The sequence below is a fragment of the Lycorma delicatula genome, chromosome 9 (assembly GCF_047948215.1).
Source record: "Lycorma delicatula isolate Av1 chromosome 9, ASM4794821v1, whole genome shotgun sequence".
In the NCBI taxonomy this organism is placed as follows: Eukaryota; Metazoa; Arthropoda; class Insecta; order Hemiptera; family Fulgoridae; genus Lycorma; species Lycorma delicatula.
In genome coordinates this window covers 39871161-39894434 of record NC_134463.1, presented here as the reverse complement: position 1 = coordinate 39894434, position 23274 = coordinate 39871161, and the positions used below count along the sequence as shown (strand labels likewise).

The 23274-nt window shown below is 29.8% G+C and overlaps 1 long non-coding RNA gene across 4 annotated transcripts; it reads right to left on the bottom strand.

Annotated features, from left to right (window-relative positions):
- Positions 1 to 22930, bottom strand: LOC142329874 (uncharacterized). 4 transcript variants are annotated; one of them, XR_012757606.1, is made up of 5 exons: positions 22782 to 22930; positions 20951 to 21044; positions 8016 to 8148; positions 1402 to 1663; positions 1 to 348 (listed from the first exon to the last, which is right to left on the bottom strand). It is a non-coding gene; the product is annotated as an uncharacterized LOC142329874 (long non-coding RNA). The 4 variants fall into 4 exon arrangements; XR_012757608.1 differs by lacking the exon at positions 1402 to 1663; XR_012757607.1 differs by lacking the exon at positions 1 to 348 and having other exon boundaries at positions 585 to 1469.
- Between the last annotated feature and the right edge of the window lie 344 nt (positions 22931 to 23274).

Below are 23274 nucleotides of genomic sequence, written 5' to 3'. Positions count from 1 at the left end.
ATTATGAAGAAGATTACAAAGTTACGTCAGGAGGGATTCATTAGAACGATTAAACAACTGTAATACCACCACTGACCAATCAGAAACACAGAAATGTAATTAACTTGTTTTTCAATTCAATTCTTATAACAAAGTTGTTTGTCTATTTTAACGTTGGACGGATTACGATATGTAGCGAGGGAGTCGCTCGGTCTCTGCGTAAACAACCGATATGATTGACCAATCAGAGACGCAGAACGGTTATCAGTTGTTTTTCAGCTTGTACGTTATACGAAGTAAGACATCTCTTTAGTTGCGTCGTAAACGTTCACCTGTGCACATGTTCGTGTGGTAACTATGAACAATCTTCTATAAAGAAAAACCACACAATTTAGGACATTACTTTAAAGTGAGGAACATTTATTTTATTGTATGCAACATAGATTTATTTTTTTTAATATATCGGTTTTAAATTAACATTTTTTTCTTAATTTACGGTTTAATGAAAATTAAAATTTAACGTATAATTTTTAAAGCATGTTGCTACAGTTTATATGATGATCTTTTTTACATGGGATTTTGTTTTTTAATTTAAAATCTATTCTAGATAAATAATAATCTTCCATTTTACAAAATTTGTTTTATTCAAAAAAAGAGGGGTGATGTAATCTTTTTTTGAAATGGATACATCAATAATGCAAAATTTTTATAAAATGAATTACCGATGAATTTTATGTATAAACTAAAATGAATTTTATTCCGGAAAAAAGTATAAAACATCTTAATATTTTCAATAATTTTATAGGAATTGCCTAATTTTTATATTGCATCTAGATACATTATTTGTATTGTAAATGTAATTTATATGTATTGAATAGATATGTTTTTTCTTGCGCTTTGCTACCTTTGTCTACTGAAAATAAGTACAAATATCTTAGTTCAATGAATATATCACAGGAACTATAACATTTTATTTATAGTTTGATATATCACATAGTTTAATTATTATTGCTGAAACAGGAAATGCTTTTTAGAAACTCTATTAAAAGAAAGTTTGCATTTTGAATTAGGAAAACAGTAAGGGCAGTTATGTATCATATTTAAAACACACTTATTCTTTTTTAGTTTTTTTCAGATCGTAATAATTGTGTTATCTCCCCAATAGAACAATTGGAATCTTCTTTCATCCAAATCATTGAACCACATCTTATCGGACATCCACACATTTTCACATCTCATTATTCAATTTATTTTTTCTGCAATTCTGTAGAAAATTCTTGAAATAAAAGCCAATTATCACTTGTACTAATATTTTCCATTATTGCAGATATAGTCTTCATTTATTTCTCAAGAGTTTATAATAATAAGAAATTAGCTTTTATGTTAATAAAAGATAATTTAAAATTTATTTTTGTTTCCTACATTTCTAAATTTTTCCTGGATGTCAGTTGTAGTTAACTGCATTCATTTCTGGGTCTCTTGATTGTAACCTGAAAAAGAAATCCTGTGTAAAGCTGTTTTATTGCGTAATCAACTGATCTTGTTTCAGATATTTTGTCTAAATTTATTTCATTGTTGTTCAGTTCACTAACAGAATATTCAAATCCAAATAAAACTTGTTCTAATCCATTTGATCCATTACCACGTTTTGCGAATTAACAACCGGCACACAAATTTCTGATTACTGTAATACAATCAAAAAAGTTTAATCATTATTTTTAAATTATTTTCAAGAAAGTGACAATTTTTTCTTTATCTCTGATTATACAGGTGACTAGATGGAAAGAAATTATAAGGGCATAATTGTTTTAATTACTCATTTTTCTTCTAAATGAATTTTAGTCTATGCTTTAATATATTTTTTATGTAATTCTTAACTTTGTTAGGCTAGGTACTTTGGTGGTTAAATTACTGATTTCTTATACCTCCCTTGTCACTTCATTCATATCAATAAGTTAGCCGATTATTTCAAATAATTTCTTCATTGAAATCATTTAAAAGTTTTTCTCTGTTTTTGCTTTTCAGTTACAATTATTTTACAGAATTTATTTAATTATGTATAGCCATTAGCAAAACTTCATACAGGAAGAAAAATACAATTCCAGTTTATATTCATGCCTTTAAGCAAGTAGTCAAATGACCATATACTGTAAAGGTTCCATTTATTTTCATAATAACAAGTAGTACGTTGTAATTTTGTTCTTTATGTGAATTCTCGGTTTTTTAATGTAATGTAAATAATAGATTTTTTCAAAAACATTAATAAGCATTATTTTCCTAACCTTTTAATTAAATATTTAACTTTAACCTCTTTGGAGAGAGAAATGTTTTTACTATGTATATTTCATATACAATTATGTTTACATGGTTTTGTTGACTCATATACAGTAATTTTAATAATACATAAAATAATTAGGTAGCTTGTAGCATGTACTTCTTATGTAGCTAGTAATTTCATGCATTTTTATGTAGCTTGTAATTGCATGTTCTTTTTATGTAGCTTAGAAATATAACTGTTTTATTGTAAAAAATTGTTTTACTAACATTGACTAACATTAATTATACTAATTTAAGTTTAGTTGATGGGTATTTTATGTATATCATTCATTCTGCTGTATATGAGTTGAATATCTAAATTTAAATGTAATAAAATCGATTTTCTAGTATTAAATTAGAACTGTCTTCAAAGAGGTTAAATTATAATTGATTCTAAGGAAGAGGATATTTACATAAACCACTTGACAAGCTGTTTATACAATTTCTGCAGTTATCTGTAAATTTATTATTTTTACTATACTTTTTTTTTAAATAAGCAGAATTTTGTGATTTGTTAATTCATAGTATTGGCTTTTTTCAATCGTATTTGATCTGTTTATGTAAAACAGCCTCGCATCTTATTTTCTTTGTGGATTTGCTTTTATTTTATAATTACACTAAAGTAATTTCTTAAATAAATAACCATATTTAACAACAAAATTAATTCTAAAATGTCCCTTTGATTATCTACATATAAACAAATTTATGAATATAACACATATAAGATTTTTTAGCTTTCATTTAAAAAGATCTTCTATCTCACCCTAACTATCTAATGTTACATAAATCTATTTTTGACACCATCAAACAGTATTTGAAAGTATACTGGTCTTCTGCAAAGAACAATCGAGGAACTATTACAGTATATCCGTCAGAAATCATTTTAGTTCTATTTAAAAGGCCCATCACTATTACCGTTGATAATTTTTACAGGAATGTTAAACCTAAAAATACACTACATTAAACCTTTCATATGAGCAAACTATATACATAAACCCCCTGGTTTTAGTCTTCTAGAGTATATGCCATATCTTGCCTGGTGGTTATCCACTGAAATTATTAGTTTATCTTTCTATAAATGTATTTTTTTATAAACCATTTTCCAAAACCATGTAAAACTGAAATAGAGCACATTCTGTTTTCTTATACGAGAATAGAATTTGCGATTTAATGGGTACCTGTCACCTGCTATTAATCATTTTGCACCTCCCACTGTTCACATATAGAATTAAATTGTAATTATATTTCATATTGAAAAAAGTCCTCCTTATGGATTACTGAATAATATTTTAATTTTTTTCTATAATCCTACAGATAAAGGTAACTTCAATATTACATTTAGTATTTGCATTATTTAATACCCCCTTTTACACTTGGATTGTCATCAATCTCAACTTGATTCCATTTGCTATTCATTAGTAACTTTACCTTTTTTTCAATAATATAAATTATAGACTTTTGTTTTTTTTTAATTCCAATTGGGATTGGCCATATTATGCTGTGAAAATGTATTCTTAAGAGAATCTTAAATGGGGTAATTAAGAGGTCTGGATGGTAATGCATACATCTGCACAAGTGCAAAAGGAAAAAAAAGAAATATGGAAAACACAAGTAAATTCATTATGATTAAAAACTCTGAGTAACTGATTTCTTTGAAGGATCTTCTATTTTTAGTATTGAAAATAATAGAAAAATCCCTTAAGTTATATTTCATCAAATCAATAACATTTTTCTGTTGAAATTATAAAACAAAAATCTTCTGGTTAATTCATATATATCCCGAGTTCAATCTTCTTATTCGGTTTCATTATTAGATATACAGTTTCAGATTGTGTAATTGTAAAAATACACATATTAGAGTATTGCACAGATAGCAAATTTGCATTTATACTTTGGCACAGTTCAGGATGTATTATTTTAGGTTGTTACCCAACAGCTAGAAAATCTGATATGCTCTGACAATTCAGGGTGTATTATTTTAGATTGTTGCTCAACAGCTAGACTCTGACAATTCAGGGTATATTATTTTAGATTGTTGCTCAACAGCTAGCAAATCTGATATGCTCTGACAATTCAGGGTGTATTATTTTAGATTGTTGCTCAACAGCTAGCAAATCTGATATGCTCTGACAATTCAGGGTGTATTATTTTAGATTGTTGCTCAACAGCTAGCAAATCTGATATGCTCTGACAATTCAGGGTGTATTATTTTAGATTGTTGCTCAACAGCTAGCAAATCTGATATGCTCTGACAATTCATGGTATATTATTTTAGATTATTACTCAACAGCTAGCAAATCTGATATGCTCTGACAATTCAGGGTGTATTATTTTAGATTGTTGCTCAACAGCTAGCAAATCTGATATGCTTTGACAATTCAGGGTGTATTATTTTAGATTATTACTCAACAGCTAGCAAATCTGATATGCTCTGACAATTCAGGGTGTATTATTTTAGATTGTTGCTCAACAGCTAGCAAATCTGATATGCTCTGACAATTCATGGTATATTATTTTAGATTATTACTCAACAGCTAGCAAATCTGATATGCTCTGACAATTCAGGGTGTATTATTTTAGATTGTTGCTCAACAGCTAGCAAATCTGATATGTTCTGACAATTCAGGGTGTATTATTTTAGATTGTTGCTCAACAGCTAGCAAATCTGATATGCTCTGACAATTCATGGTGTATTATTTTAGATTGTTGGTAAACAGCTAGACTCTGACAATTCAGGGTGTATTATTTTAGATTGTTGCTCAACAGCTAGCAAATCTGATATGCTCTGACAATTCAGGGTGTATTATTTTAGATTGTTGCTCAACAGCTAGCAAATCTGATATGCTCTGACAATTCAGGGTGTATTATTTTAGATTGTTGCTCAACAGCTAGCAAATCTGATATGCTCTGACAATTCATGGTATATTATTTTAGATTATTACTCAACAGCTAGCAAATCTGATATGCTCTGACAATTCAGGGTGTATTATTTTAGATTGTTGCTCAACAGCTAGCAAATCTGATATGCTTTGCCAATTCAGGGTGTATTATTTTAGATTGTTGCTCAACAGCTAGCAAATCTGATATGCTCTGACAATTCAGGGTGTATTATTTTAGATTGTTGCTCAACAGCTAGCAAATCTGATATGCTCTGACAATTCAGGGTGTATTATTTTAGATTGTTGCTCAACAGCTAGCAAATCTGATATGCTCTGACAATTCATGGTATATTATTTTAGATTATTACTCAACAGCTAGCAAATCTGATATGCTCTGACAATTCAGGGTGTATTATTTTAGATTGTTGCTCAACAGCTAGCAAATCTGATATGCTTTGCCAATTCAGGGTGTATTATTTTAGATTGTTGCTCAACAGCTAGCAAATCTGATATGCTCTGACAATTCAGGGTGTATTATTTTAGATTGTTGCTCAACAGCTAGCAAATCTGATATGCTCTGACAATTCAGGGTGTATTATTTTAGATTGTTGCTCAACAGCTAGCAAATCTGATATGCTCTGACAATTCAGGGTGTATTATTTTAGATTGTTGCTCAACAGCTAGCAAATCTGATATGCTCTGACAATTCAGGGTGTATTATTTTAGATTGTTGCTCAACAGCTAGCAAATCTGATATGCTCTGACAATTCAGGGTGTATTATTTTAGATTGTTGCTCAACAGCTAGCAAATCTGATATGCTCTGACAATTCATGGTATATTATTTTAGATTATTACTCAACAGCTAGCAAATCTGATATGCTCTGACAATTCAGGGTGTATTATTTTAGATTGTTGCTCAACAGCTAGTAAATCTGATATGCTTTGACAATTCAGGGTGTATTATTTTAGATTATTACTCAACAGCTAGCAAATCTGATATGCTCTGACAATTCAGGGTGTATTATTTTAGATTGTTGCTCAACAGCTAGCAAATCTGATATGCTCTGACAATTCATGGTATATTATTTTAGATTATTACTCAACAGCTAGCAAATCTGATATGCTCTGACAATTCAGGGTGTATTATTTTAGATTGTTGCTCAACAGCTAGCAAATCTGATATGTTCTGACAATTCAGGGTGTATTATTTTAGATTGTTGCTCAACAGCTAGCAAATCTGATATGCTCTGACAATTCATGGTGTATTATTTTAGATTGTTGGTAAACAGCTAGACTCTGACAATTCAGGGTGTATTATTTTAGATTGTTGCTCAACAGCTAGCAAATCTGATATGCTCTGACAATTCAGGGTGTATTATTTTAGATTGTTGCTCAACAGCTAGCAAATCTGATATGCTTTGACAATTCAGGGTGTATTATTTTAGATTGTTGCTCAACAGCTAGCAAATCTGATATGTTCTGAAACAGTTCACGGTGTATATTATTTCAACTTTTTCCTTAACTGGTAGGAGATTCGATGTGCTCTTGCACAGTTCAGGGTGTATTATTCACATCTTAGCTTATCAGGTACCAAATATGATACAAAATTATTTTTAATTATAATTCTTGATTACAAATTGACATTGTAAATATCTATGTTGTATGCAATGAATAGTTCTAGCAAGTGCACGGTACATAAAGCATTCGTACCGCGTCAACCGCGTCGCGACCGTATTTCATCATCCCGATATCGTTCATCGGGTTTCGGTTGGGGGGTGCTGTGTACATAAATGTGTTTATATATTGGGGGGTGATATATAAATATGTTAATGTTAGAAATAGTTTATTCATAATATTTATAGTTATTCTGTGTTTATTATGTTTCTTTGTCTTTTCAGCTCATCACTTCACTACCAGCGGCTGAAGTCCTCCTTATAAATCAATTTACATTTTTTTTTTTTTTTTATTACATCACGTAAAAATTCCTCTTGTAGTTTAATTGCTTTATACAATTTTTTTGAAATATTAATGAGTAGGTTTTTAAAATTATCCTTTTTATAAATTATTTAAATTTTATTAATTTCATTGACAAAATTAATCATTTAAATAAGTTCAAGAAATTTAAAAAATACGTAAAGATATAGAGGCAATTTCTTAATTAACTGTAGCTTTTAAATCTGGTTATATATTTATTTTTATATATATATTTTTTTTATATTTATTATATTACATAAGCTATTCCTTAAATTTTTTTCCTTAAATTTCCTTAAATTTTTAATGAAATTGAAGGTTAGAGCATATTTATATCTAATTACAGTTTTAAGAATTTTTTATTTTATTTTAAAGATTTTAAATTTTGAATACCCCCTTTGCTTTCCCAATCAGCGTTCAGCCACCTGCTTCAAAGAAGATGCATGCTTGCATGTTAGTTTAATTTTTTCAAACCAGGGTCAGCTGATTTTAGAGGTGCCATAATAAATTATTTCATTTTATTCGCTAAGTTTTTTATTAAAAAAATTAACTTACATAAGTAGAATGATTATTTGAAAAAATTCATCTAGCTTAACAGTAATCCAAATTACTTCAAAATTTAATCATTTTTATATGTAATATATTTGCCTTTCATATTAAAAAGGTATGAACTGATTCTGGTTTTTAGTATGTAATTATTTTATCTTATATAACATATTTTAAAATTGTGGGGGAAATAAGTGATTGGTGTAAATAAAGTGTGAAATTGAAGTGCGATCAAGATTAAAGTGTGAAATTGACGTTATCTTCCTCACTACAAAAATTTACAAACTATAAATAAAAATAAGACTTGAAATAATACAGATTACCAGGTTATATTCAACATCTCATCAACTTTTCACTTCATCCTGCATCCTATATCTTCAGAGTACCAGATCGATCGATTCTTTCAGCTGCTCGATGGATTTGATCCTTGGATTAGCCGTGGTGATGAATGTAAAGCTGTGTACACAAATGGTAAAATATTAAGGTACTACTAATTCTTTACTACATCATATATATTTCCCAATAATACTAGTATTTATTAAAAGACTCCATCCATTTATGTAATGTTTAGCTTCAGTTAGAGCAACCAAGAAATGGAGCTACTCACTCTGTGGCTTCAACCAGCCACTATCACTTTCCTTGTACCAGTGGCCAAGGCCAGGGTCAGGGCTTTACCCCACCCGGTCTAGTCTAGTGGTTAACTCATCATTGCAAATCAAATGATTTCAAAGTCGACAGTTCTAAGGTTCAAATCCTAGTAGACTTTTAAATGGATTTGAATACTAGATTGTGGATATCGGCATTCTTTCACGGTAGGGTTTCAATTAACCACACATTTCAAGAACGGTCAACATGATACTGAACAAAACTACACTTAATTTGCATTCATACATATCATCCTCTTAAGTAATTCCTTATGGTGGTTCCCGAGGCTAAACAGAAAAAGGTATTAGTTTAGACCCCAGTTTACATCATTGATAGGTAACTTTCTTTTTTGATACTGCAGTTACTTTTATAAAAATTTTAGGTAGATCTGACATAAAATGTCATGCGCAGCACAGAAAGTTTGTGTGGCAAATTACAATATAAATGCAATAAAAGAAACATCAGTATAATAAAAAGCAGAAACTTAGTATACATATCAAGAAATACCATTATCTGGTCAATGCCTAATTTGTCTCTGATATATATATTTTATTTGAAATATAAACCACCAAAACACAGTAATTACATAAGTTAAACTTGCCATATTAATTTCCATTGACTGTTTTTCATAGTACCTTGCATCTTCAGTCTGTATTAAATTCTATTTTTATTAAATTAAAACTTATTCTTTTTAATGAGTTCTCTTTTTTAACATAAATTATAATGTTAATTGTGAAATTTTAAATGATATTATGAACATAAATGTAGTTGTGAAAATATTTATAATGAAAAAAAATACAAATCAATTAAAAAGAATTAGTTATAATTTAATACCAACTGAAGATGCAAGATACTGCACAAACTGGTTATTGGAAATAAATAAGGTAAGTATAACTAATCTAATTTAAGTGGTTTATATTTCATATAATGTTAAATTTTAAATATATATATATATATATATATATATATAATTTGTGTATATATATAAAATTTGTATGTATATATATATATATATACACAAAAATTTTTATTTATGAATTTTGTTAGTTAGAGCAATGAAACTTCATAAGCTTACTATGTACATTTCTTGGCTTACGATATTTCAAGAAGACTGTTATTCATATTTTTATTTTAACCTTCCTAATAATATTTTGAGTATTTATCAGTTAGCAGTACATCACTTGATTTTTTCATCATTGTTAATAAAATTGAAATGCAATATATAATTAAACTAAATTATTCTTTTTGTTGACAACAATCATTTGTTTATAATGTAAAGAATAGTCATGAAAAGCAATTGGATTTGAGAGATTTCATAATGTAAAATGAATGAAATAAGAATCAAACTATTGTCGTTACAGTCATCTTTTCACTTGGATATCCCGAAACTTTTAATTATAATAAAAATGAATTTTATGTAAGTTTACAGATAGAGAGCAGGTTTTGATAGATGAAACAAAGCGATATCTTCATTTAACGCATTATTTTAATAGAAGATATACTGTGTGAAAATTTAGAAGTGGTTTCACAAGTTTTTTTCTTTTTTGACAAGGAAATTCTGTTTAGTCCTTTATTGTTTTGCTTGCTTTGGCGATGAATCTATTGCCTGACAGCGGTTTTAAAATTGAATGAAACCATGCTCGCACCTCTTTGTCAAAATTTGTAGAATATACTTGCAAAGTAGATGGTACATAAATAAATATTTCATGAATTTTAAATACCAGAGCGATCAAAGCAAGTGGAAACCTACATAAAAATGTGAAAATAATAAGAAAATAAATGATGCATTTCATTCTATAAAAATATTAAATATGATTTTACAAAATAATATAAAAATTAGTAAAAGGATCAGGTGGTATACAGATATCCTGTATCGATTTTTGTTACCATTCAACATTATTCTTAGCTGAAAATTTTAGCTCGGCCAAGTAGGTTCATATAACACACATTCCTGGATGCGATATAGATTTGTTACCATCTACATCAGTGAACCTTAATTCAGAATAATGTTTTTGCATTTATTCTTGGTAAAGCGCTCTGATCTTGTACGAGAGGAATCCTTGCTGCCTTAAAAGGGGCTTAGAATTTTTTTGAGCGAGTTGTCTTGTTTAGCAATCTTCCTTTCTCACCTTCTAACTTCAACTTTTTTCCTTTATTTTCTTCTACCGTGATCTATTAAAAGGGTGTTTTTCAATGATTTCTCAATGGATATCTACCCGATGCGGGGTCCGTAAAAAATTCAGTGTTCTTTGTATCTATCTAGTCTGGAAGAAGGTATAGCTTTTCTTGTGTACCTACCTAGCTAGTGATTCTATTTCTGTAAAAAATGTCTATATAAATACTTGTACCTCAGGTTAAATATTTAAGAAGTAAAAATGGACCACCTAATCATTCCTAATAAATATTTTTGTTAGAAAAAGTTAAGTGCTATCATACATGAAATGAATTAAATAACTAAAACAAAACTATTTAATTTCACAACCGCTAATTGAATTTGTTTTATTTTCTTTTGTTTCAGGTAACTCAACGGTTCATTTAATATTCTAAGGGAGAGCTGCCATGTAAGTGGCCCTCCTTACATTGTGGTACTCCCTTTTATTGTAGGATAATTTTCTACTAAAGGTACTTACTTTTGTTATTATTGTTTAATATTATACATTTTCATGTTAAAAATAAGTTGTTTAGTTTTTAAGTTGATGTATAATATTCTTATAAAATCGCGGTAGGTGCCTAGTCCCAGTAGGGTCCCCTGATAGGAACTTTCCTTTAGGGAATTATTTATGTCTATTTTTGTGCATGTTTCTATTTCAGGTTCAACATAAATTTTACATTAAAATTACTTAGATAAGCAGTGTAAATTAAGTTTTATGAAAATAGATATAAATTTTGTATATGCTGTGTATGTTTTTTCAGGTACAATGTAGATATTATTTTATTATTAGTTAAGTCGCGTCCGCGATCCCAATGCCTAGTCCCAGTAGGGTCCCCTGATAGGAACTTTCCTGTAGGAAATTTTTATGTCTATTTTTGTGTATGTTTCTGTTTCAGGTTCAACGTAAATTTTACATTAAAATTACTTAGATAAGCAGTGTAAATTAAGTTTTATGAAAATAGATTTAAATTTTGTATATGCTGTGTATTTTTTTTCAGGTACAACGTAGATATTATTTTATTATTAGTTAGTTAAGTCGCGTCCACGATCCCAATCCCTAATAGGGTCCTCCTCCCTAAGGGGGAGGTTTTTAGTCGGTGAGAGCCCGACACTACCGTCTGTTGCGGGCGCAGACGGTGGCTGGTAGAGCTTTTCCTCCTCCTACGCAAAACAAAAAAAAAAAAAAAAAAAAAATTAACAGTTCATATTAAGTGCATTACTAATCTTTTTGCCAAGTGATTTTGAGTTGTAGGTGCTGTACTGGGAGTACTTTTAAATTCATGGAAGCTGTGACAAAAAAAATGGTTACTGATTCTCAAATATAATATTGAAAGCGGAAAATGGTTATGGAAGATAAAAGACAATTTTAGTTAAAGTGACTATCAACCGTAGTTTCAAATCTGGATTGAATAAAAAGTAAGTACTGTAAATGTCTAATAGAATTTTTAAAACGCAGCAAAATATAAAAATCACATCTAGAATTGGGCATGGTATTTTAACAAATATTGGTTGCTGAATTCAAAACTTATAAAATTTTGTGTAATACATTGCATTTTTAGATACATACGATTTATTTACCAATAAATGCATAATCAGTGTCATACCAATATTTCAAAAAAGTTATTATTTTTATGTATTCATTTATAATTTGTTTAAATCAGCTAAGTTTTTGTTATTCAAATACAGATGAATTGAAATATATTCAATAGAGTTTTTAAACGATTAAATCATTGGAACTAAGTTTTTAAAATAAGTTTACAAATGTTTTCTCGCTTATACGATGTTTTATCAGTTTCTCTAAATAAAAACCAACAACAGTCGTCAATCATTCTAGCGTCCCATCTTCCTTGGTAGTGATGCTGACGGAAACGGTCTCCTTGCTCATCACTGACAGAGCACAAATTTTCAGGAAAAAAGTCTAGGTGAGACTGTAGGAAATGCATTTTTAATGACATCCTACGTACTAAATATTTGTAGTTTTTTAACAGCTTATTAACCATAAACATAGTTTTCATCTTTTCTGTTGCCTAAAAAACACCAACAATGTCTCTGAAGGACTTCCATGCAGGTAATGCATGATAAATAACAGGGCTCGTCGTTTCCTGTTGAACCGTTCAGTTACTGAGCATCATATAAAAATAACACGAGGCACCCAGATTTTATCTTGATCCCTGAGTGCGCAATCCAGAAATAAGTTTTTCTTTGAGATTTATGCGTACATTTACCTCTAATGTAACAATAATTGTCTGGATGATTTGAGCATCCATCAACTTTTTAGAGGCCATGTAGCAAATAAAAATGAGAAAAAAATCTCTTCAGTATTATAAAGAATTTATGAAAATATAGCAAAACACTAATAACTGTGTGAACACAACACACAGTATAGACAATTGAAGTTTTGACTGAATATAATTTTAAGCTCTGTAGTAGGCAACAACAGATGTCTGTATTATTTGGCTGTCTCAGCGGACAGCCGAATCACCCAGCTTTTGACCCAGTTCTTAAGAATCCTAATATGAGGGAGTATGACGACCGTCCACGTTGTATTGTGCCTGTGGGTGTCCGTACACGACGTCTGCTGCAGCATATGAGTGTTGACTCTCCCTCGTTCTTTCCATCATGTCCGTGCTCGAACCCCCCGTGGAGAATACACCATGTAAATTTTACGTCTGATCTTACAACATAATATAAGCGTTCCACGCCACCTATTGTTTTCTGGCAGATGTTTCAGTTTCTCCTCGCCAAGTTGAACCCAGGCGTGGTGATATATACTGATGGGTCGAAGCATGGCGGTAACGTTGGTTGTGCTTTTGTTATCAATGAACAGTCCTATATGTTTGGCCTACCCGGTGTTACGAGTGTGTTCACCGCAGAACTACTCGCTGTGGATAGGGCTCTAAGTATCGTTGGCCCTAAATATAGGAGCATTCTTATTTTCAGTGACTCGTACAGTGCTCTCCAGACATTGGAAAACCTTTATTCCAAACATCCTGTCATTGACATTTATGATAAAATCGCTGAGTTAAATAAACGCAACAGGGAGGTAGGTTTTTGCTGGATCCCCAGCCACGTTGGAATTCTAGGTAACGAAAGAACAGATTCTGCTGCCAAGGAAGCGTGTATTCAGCCTCCTTTCACCACCCGTGTTAGTACCTTTGATTTTATCAATCATATAAAACAATCACTGCGAGCGAGGTGGCAAAGTGACTGGACGGCTACCATCGATAATAAACTCCAACGGATTAAGTGTTGCCATGGGAAGTATAATTTTAAAAAAATATATATATAAAAATTAGTAAAAGGATCATGTGGTGTACAGACATCCTGTATCGATTTTTGTTACCGTTCAACATTATTCTTAGCTGAAAATTTTAGCTCGGCCAAACCGGTTCATATAACACACATTCCTGTATGTGATATAGATCTGTTACCATCTATGTCGGTGAATCTTAATTCAGAATAATTTTTTTGCTTCTATTCTTGGTAAAAGCGTTCTGATCTTGTACGAGAGGAATCCCTGCTGCCTTAAAAGGGGCTTAGAATTTCTTTGAGCGAGTTGTCTTGTTTAGCAATCCTTGTAGATTACGCCTTTCTAACCTCCACTTTATTCCTTTATTTTCTTCCACCTTGATCTATTAGAATGGTGTTTTTCAATGATTTCTCACTGGATACCTAACTATGTCGGAGATGTAAAAAATTCAGTGTTCTTGGTATCTATCTAGTCTGGAATAGGGTAAAGATTTTCTTATGTACCTACTTAGCTAGCGATTCTATTTCTGTAAAAAATGTCTATATAAATAGTTCTACCAGGCTAAATATTTAAGGAGTAAAAATGGACCATATAATCATTCCTAATAAATATTTTTGTTAGAAAAAGGTCAATGTTATCATAAGTGAAATGAATTTATTAACTAAAACAAAACTATATTAATTTCACAACTGCTAATTGAATTTGTTTTATTTTCTTTTGTTTCAGGTAACTCAACGGTTCATTTAATAATCTAAGGGAGAGCTGCCATGTAAGTGGCCCTCCTTACATTGTGGTACTCCCTTTTACTATAGGATAATTTTCTATTAAAGGTACTTACTTTTGTTATTATTGTTTCATATTATAAATTTCCATGTTATTATTAAGTTGTGTAGTTTTTAAGTTGAATATTCTGATAAAATCGCGGTAGGTCCCAACTCCCAGTAGGGTCCCCTGATAGGAATTTTTTATGTATACTTTTGTGTATGTTTCTGTTTCAGGTTCAACATAAATTTTACATTAAAATTACTTAGATAAGCAATGTAGATTAAGTTTATGAAAGTATATGTAAAGTTTTGTATATGTTTTTCAGGTACAATATTATTATGTATGTTTTTCAGGTAGATATTATTTTATTATTACTTAGTTAAGTCGCGTTCGCGATCCCAATCCCTAATAGGATCCCAGTAGGTTTCCCCATTGATAGAATATGATATTTTCAATGTATTTGTGTTGCATGGTTAGGTCCAATTCCTATTTCATAAAGGGGGAGGTTTTTTAGTCGGTGAGAGCCCGACACTACCGTCTGTTGCGGGCACAGACGGTGGCTGACACAGCTTTTCCCTCCTCCTACGCAAAACAAAAAAAAAAAAAAAAAAAAATTAACAATTCATATTATGTACATTATTAATCTTTTTGACAAGTGATTTTGAGTTGTAGTTGCTGTACTGGGAGTACTTTCAAACTCATGGAAGTTGTGAGAAAAAAAATGGTTACTGATTACTCAAATGTAATGTTGAAGGTGTAAAATGGAATATGGAAGCTAAAGAAAATTTTAGTTAAAATGACTATCACCGTAGTTTCAAATCTGGATTGAAGAAAGGTGAGTATCATAAATGACTAACAGAATTTTTAAAATGCAGCAAAACATGTATATTTAGAATCGTACATAGTGATTTTAACAAATTTTGGGTGCTGAATTCAAAACTTATAAATTTTGTGTAATACATTGCACTTATAGATACATAAGATTTATTTACCAATAAATGCACAATCTGTGTGATAACAATATTTCAAAAGAGTTATTATTTATGTGTATTCATTTACAATTTGTTTAAATCAGCTAAATTTTTGTTTGTTCAAACACAAATGAATTGAAATATGTTCAATACAGTTTTTAAATGTTTAAATCATCGGAACTGAATTTTTAAAATTTGTTGTCAAATTTGTACAATGTTTGATCAGTTTCTCTAAATAAAAACAAACAATAGTAGTCAATCATTCTAGCATCCCATCTTCCTTGGTACACTAATGCTGCACGGTCAGAATATCCTGACGGAAATGGTCTCCCTGCTCATCACTGACAGAGCCCAAATTTTCAGGATAAAAGTCTAGGTGGGAGTGTAAGAAATGAATTTTTACATACTAAATCTTTCTACAGAAAGATTGTAGTTGTTTTAACAGTTTATTAACCAAAAAAATTTAGTTTTATCTTTTGTATTGCCTAAAAAACACCAATAATGTCTCTGAAGGACTTCCATGCAGCTAATGCACATTCACTAAGTTATCCTCAAATGTTAAATCCTTAAGCATTTTGATTTGTGGATTGATAAATGTACTCTCCTTGAACTTACAATCACTCAATTTAGGAAAACTTATTGTTAAATGATTAAATCCTCATCCATCTTGGTGTTTTCCATTGGTCCAATTGTAATGTGAAATTGTGATTGTATGATCTTACCACTCTTAATTAATGATAAATTCTTTACATTTTTTTCACCAGGCATAAAGTTCTGCTGGAATGGCCAGTTCTTTACTTAGTAAGACCTTTTGTACCATGACTAGTCCAAAAACAAAGAAAAACAATATTTTGTAAACCCTCCTTGTAAAGCAGGAAGTAAAGCACAACTTTCAAATCACTGCAAACTTGCCACAAATGCTCTTTGTATTTTATCGCTTCTAATACTGATGCCACATTTTCATACATTTCCTTCATGTAGACTGCATGAGCTAATGGAACGGATGTCTGTTTGTAACCATTACCTTATAAAACTGCTTTCATGCTAACTTAGTAGTCAATAAAAAAAGCCATTCTTCAGGAACATGCTGAATTCCAAGCTCTTTCATCAGGGCATCGACATCAGTACAAATGCGCAATGAACTCCTCATAGTAAAGTAAGTTGAATAAGTTTTATTTTGTGTTACAAACACAGTAAATTTTGTTTTTTCTGCCAAAAGATTCAACTGTTGTAGTCTAGATGTCAAGACGTTCAGCTTTCTGCTTTAATAACTTTAAATCACAAACTATATCATTAAGTTCATATTGTTGAATTAAGTGAGGTCTCATCGGATACAGGAAGAAATTTTTCAACATCCACTACATTTTCAGATTGTTTTTCTAAAAATGTTGGATTAGATGGTGGTACACGTATAGGTAACTCCTATCCCCCATTTGGTACCAGCTTTGGACCTGAGGATACATCTGTATATTTTATGAACTTTCTTTTTTTGAATGAAAATCCAAATATATTTGTCATACAAAAGTAGCAGTGTGAAGTGTTACAAACCATCAGTACAGTAAATAGGAGGACTTGTTGTTTCCCCTTCAACCATTCGGTTACTGAGCACGATATAGAAATAACATGAGGCACCCAGATTTCATCCCTGGATGCGCAATCAAAATAAAATTTATAGGCAGTTTTTATCGATTCATGAGTAAGTCTTTCTTTGAGATTTATGCATAAATTTACCTCTAATGAAACAATAATTGTCTGGCTGATTTGAGCATCCAAAAAGTTTTTCAGAGGCCATGTAGGAAATAAAAATGAGAAAAAGTCTCTTCAGTATTATAAAGAATTTATGAAAATATAGCAAAACAATAATAACTGTGTGAACACAACACACAGTATAGACAATTGAAGCTAGACTGAATAAAATTTTAAGCTCTGTAGTAGGCAACAACAGATACCTGTATGATGTCATCATACATGTCTACTTCTCATGATACATTGCCATTCTGTGGGACTTGCATGTCGTCTCTTGTCGCATTCAATCTTTTGTTTATGGCAAATGACTATAATTATTTTATTGATTTACATTTTCAAGGTACAATTTCATCCTAAGTAACTAGAAATAAAAAAGAATTATCATAACAGCTGCGGTTCTTCTATTATGTTTTAAAATAAATATTTAAACATCAATCAGGTTTAAGGTAATTCTTGATTACAAAACATTGTTCAGCTGTTCTTATGCAATTTTAGGACAAATTAAGAAAAACTGCCAAGTTTTACTTTAGTAAAAATCTAAAGCTATCATGAAAAGTCCATTCTCCACAATGTATAGACAAATATGGCATCATGTACATGAATGAATTTTGGTAAGAAAAAAAAACAGTGTCTAAATATTTTGTTATTTAGATCATATATCTTATAAACATATCTGCACTACACTTTTCCCTAAAAATGCTCCACTCTCGGGCACTTGTTGCACTACAACACCAACTTTTGTAGAAATGATTTTAGAAATCCACCACCCATCCATTTTTGAACCCCTTGTTTGTTTCAATATACTGATTAACAGACAAATCTTTATCTTAATAAAGAGATTGTATTCAAGCAGTGTCTAAACAATAGGAGTAACAATAAAAATCTCCAACTTGAACCGACAACTAAAGCCTTTGAGTGGCCTTTAGTGTAAGGTTATGCGTTTTCATTCAGAAGAATAATCACCATTGTGAGCAGTTTGCACGGTTTGATTTGTCCAAACTCCTTCAATTAATAATAAGATTCTGATGTTTCTGCAGTCCCAAGTTCCATGAATTCTGCTAGTAGATTCTTTTGTTCCCAAAATACTGTGACAATCATTTTTTAGTTCAATAATATCATTTGAATCTGTTTGGCTTGTTTCTCTCTAATTTTCTGGCATCATGACTATGTCTCTCATAATATTATTATAAACATGAGATTGTAATCTACAGATTTTAGTTTCACTGTATGCTTGCTCACAAAAAATGAATTGCAAAACACATCTCACAGTTGGAAACAGAGATATCAACATGTCTTTCATCAATTGCTCCTTTACTAGCACTAAACAGAATGAACAATTGATTACATTATAAATTCCTGATCTGTGACTTCTGTGTAATAAAAGTCACGCAAGATATAAATGATACCATATAAAGTTGATATCTTTACATTTATGATGACACTATATAACAATTCAATGTCATGAACAGAATAAAAGCGCCAATTTCAAGGCTGAATATCATCTATAGTTTAGTCAGCTTCGTGCTGGTATGCAATAATTTTTGAGGGAAAGGCATCTGAAAAACAATTAAAATATCCATTTACCTCAGCAAGCCTAACTTGTGATGTGAGTTTTTATTAAGACTGGCTCAGCGTTTTTTTGGAAATAGATATGTGTCATGTCAGGTTATCTGTTGAGTGACTCCTTCAGAGACATAAAAATATTAATTATTATTATTATGAACTAGACTCCTTGAGTCGATTGGAATCCCTTATTCCTCAAATAGATTCCATGAATATAGATTACATCTTTGAGTTTTATATTTGATAAAATTCTGGATAAATCTCTTAGGCTGAGGCAATAGCTACTTTCTTAATGGCCCCTTAACAGAGTGATATCTCTTTGCTTATGAGACTTATATCGCAGGCAAATTATTATATTAAAAGCACAACAGACTACACTTAGATGTCTTGATGAATTAATGTACACTTCTTATAATTTAATTCACCAAATTTCTTCATAACAAAAAATATAAAATTAAATTTTATAATTTATTGGTGGAGTAACAGACAGTAACAGTTGTATTATACTAATACAACTTATAGACTTGTCTGTTACTTATTTATAATAATTTAATAATAATTAAACTGGTAAGTTTTCTTTTTCAGTAATGTCAGATGGAGGACTTTTATCCCAGAATTTAATCATAAATAGAATTGTGATTTTCATCAAATTAGATTGGAGAGGAAACAGTAATTGGTGAGTTTTCTATTTAATTATTACAATATATAAAATGTGCAATACAATAAGTAAAAACCATTAAAAATTTAATGTAGAAAAGCGGTAACATCAATGTACATTTAAGAATGTTCAGCAGCTCTTATGGAGGGGAAGACCATGTGTAAGGAAAGATTAGAAGGGCTCTAACAAAAAGAAAAAAAGTTCCATAGGTGTTTTTTTAAGTTGAGAGAAAACATTTAAAAGAATTACGAAAACTTGGGATTAACTCATTGACTCTTGATTCTACTAATCTTTATTTATTTTATTATAATATTTAAAAGGCTTAGCTCTAAAAAGAGGCTTATGAATGTAATTAAATTCCATTGTATGAATAATAATTTGTCTTTAAGATCAATACAATATTAGTAATAAAGCGATTAATTTGGATAACATCTAAAGTTTCAGGTTGTCTTTCAAATTACTTTATATAAGAGTTGAAGCATATCGTGGCAGATTTTAGTGTATCTCTCAAAGAGAGAAACGATCTACTTAATTTTCATCAGAAAGTTTTTTATGTTTTTTGGGGTAAGAGTAACATCTTTACTTTCACTGTTGGGAAATGATATTTATAACCACCGATATTCTTATGCAGAATTTACAAAATTTGCTAGATTATTATAATTTTCAAATCATATAAAGACCACTTAGATTTTATTTTTTGAATCAAATGTTAAAAGAATAAAGCTCGCAGAGACGAAAACCCTTTAAATCATTAATTCACTTTCAGGCGTGATTTTTGATTGCAACTTTCCTGTAAATTATGGTAGTAAATAATTTACTTTATAATCCACTAAAAATTTCTGTACCTGCACTTACATGTAGTTTCTGCCTTAACTTAGTTTAAAATTATATTTTAATAAATGTCATTTTGTGATAATAAAATTCTTAACAGTTAAGCCAAAAAATATAATTTTAATAGAACATATGAGATGAAGAGGTAATCACTGAAAATTAATGTAATCATTGCAGTTTATTTATTGACCAATAAAGAAAAATTCTATTTTAAATCAAACTTTTGGCATTTTGCAATGTTGTTCAGGAGAGGTACAGTGGGAAAGTTTCTGTTATCAAACCATAATTTCTAAAAAAAATAAACTCGCCTTACAGCTGCTGTTGGTGTAGTCTACTATCGGCATAAACTGTCACTTCCAATCTATTCTCAGCAATATCATATAAAATACACTTTCATGATTTATTACACCTTCAAATCTAACATTTGTCTCCGAGATCATCCTGTTATCATACAGCATTACTTTGTTCTTAGCACTATATTAAATTCTTAATCATATAAATTTATTACTTTTCATTTTACCTTCATATCTTTTGTGATAAAAAAGAAAACAAAAACACAAAAAATGGGGATATAGTGGTTGTACTTTTAAAATATTGTTGCTATAAATTTATACATAAATTAAAATACAATACTATTGCAAAAAATTATTCCATTTTACAATTTAATTTAATCTTACCTGTAGTTATTCTATCTCTTTTTTTTTAGAGCTTAATTTATTGTTGAATTTACTACAAAATGAAGCTGTATTTGTCATATATCTACTAGTTTATCTGAAAATATAACAAGTATAACAAATAATATTATCAAGATACCTCACAACTTACTAATGAGAAATAAATTAAAAAAAAAAAAGGGACTGATAATATAGATAGATAGATAGATAGATAGAATAGTTGTTGGTAATAAATGGATTTTTATTCTGTTTTTCATATACTGAATCAGTTCTTAAAGTATGTTCTGTATTACCTATCCAAATGCTACTTGAACAGAGTAAGATGTGTATTATAACGTACTTAAAATATCATACTCAAATGCGTGATATAATTAAAGAAAATGTATATGTATATTGCTATGTTTATTCTTGATAAATATTATTGTGCAGTGTACTGATGGGACAGCTTAACAGCAGATGTACTATTATACTGATAAGGTAATTTAATTTTTATATTTCCATTAGCAAACACGTCTAACAAGATGTAGCAATTTCCCAGTTTTTGTAAAGTATTTTAAATTCTTTAAGATAAAACAATTTCATTTTCAATTTTCTGAAATATTTTTAAAACTACTTTGTAGCTGTGGTATCAGTATCGGAGGAGAAACTTTCTTTTCAAGTTGTACCTCACAAATTGTGAACAGGTAGTAGAAATTTTATCTTTGACAAAAATGCACATGTAAATTTAGGTTCTCACTTCAAAATGTAGAATGTGGTGCACCTCAGATAAAAGTTTTTGCTTTCTTTATTGTTTATTAATGATCTGCCTCAAAATCTTTAGCCATTCATTATAACTCTTCTCACAGGTAACACAACTACTATTTCTAAAGATAATTATTAAAAAGAAATTGAGAATTGCTTAATTGCAGCTTCAAAAAATTATTCAATGGATGCATTGTAACCATCTAACTTAAAATATGTATAAAACAGTCACATTGTGCTTCTCGGGTAGACATAACATTGCAGATTGCATGGCCAGAATTCCCATTAGGGATATTGATAGCATTTTTGTTGTCCGCAGAAGTTTTTGATTTGATAAATTCTTGTGGGATGATCAAACTGATTTTGTTTGTTAACCAAATGGAGTGAACAGTTTTACTCTGAAGAATCTTTACAAAACACTAAGCTTGTAATCATTATGAACATATATTATGCCTAAATATTTTCTCGTATAATGTCCAGTTTTTGGGTTTTTTAAAAACATGAGTTTTGAAGAGAAAAAAAAAGAAGAGCTTTCAGTTTATTACCGATGCACACTTTATGAGAAAGGTAACTGTACAATCAGTTTATTTTACAATAACAATATTATTCTGTTGATGAATTAAAAAAAAGACAAACATATGATTTACCTTCAACATGTACAGATATACTATATGCTCGTAATAATTTTCAGTAACGATTTCTTAGCTGTTAATTATTTTGTAGTAATATTTCAAAATTAATGTATTTACATTAATATCATTTCATGTGCTTGATTAAATAATTGGTACTTACTTATAACGCCACTGCAGCTACAGCTTTATTTAAAAACAAAGTAGTCAATCAGATTTCGGTGAAAAATTATATCGGTGATATAGAGTTTAACATAGATTCAAAAGAGTATCTTTATTAATTTTAATACATGGTTATTTATATTTACTTATTTTATAAATATAATTTAATCAAACTTAACCTACGCTCGCTAACCTTGACTAATTAACAGGATTTTGTTCCGATCAGAAAAAAACATTTATTTATTAAGTGGCAAGTTATGTTAAATAATTTGTTATAATATAAAAATAAAAATCACCCTTACCAACAATTTATATTATATCCCAAGGTATTTGGGTCATTTGTCCATCCTCAGGAGAGGTATTTTTTTGTAAATTAAAACATTAAAATTAAAAACGTAAATAAAAAATTATAACTATATAATATAATTGATAACCTAACAACAAGTTGTCATTGCTGTAACAACAAGTTCGGCAAGTTATAATTATTAATTTAGATAGAAAATCATCTTCAAATTTGATATGTTCATTGATTAATTTATTGTTATTAAAAAATATATAAAATTTTTAGAGATTGCTTATTTTATAATAATCGGTGGAAAAATCTAATATTTAATAAAATTATTTGTTATTATTTTTGTAATAATTAGCTGTAATTATGTCACATTTTTATAAAATGTGATAAGCATAATTGGATTTATCGAAACAGCCTTTCTTTATACTATTATTATGTTCTTTAGCTCCAATAGAAAACGAACAGTTGGTCACAATAATATATTCTAGACGGAGGTTTACACG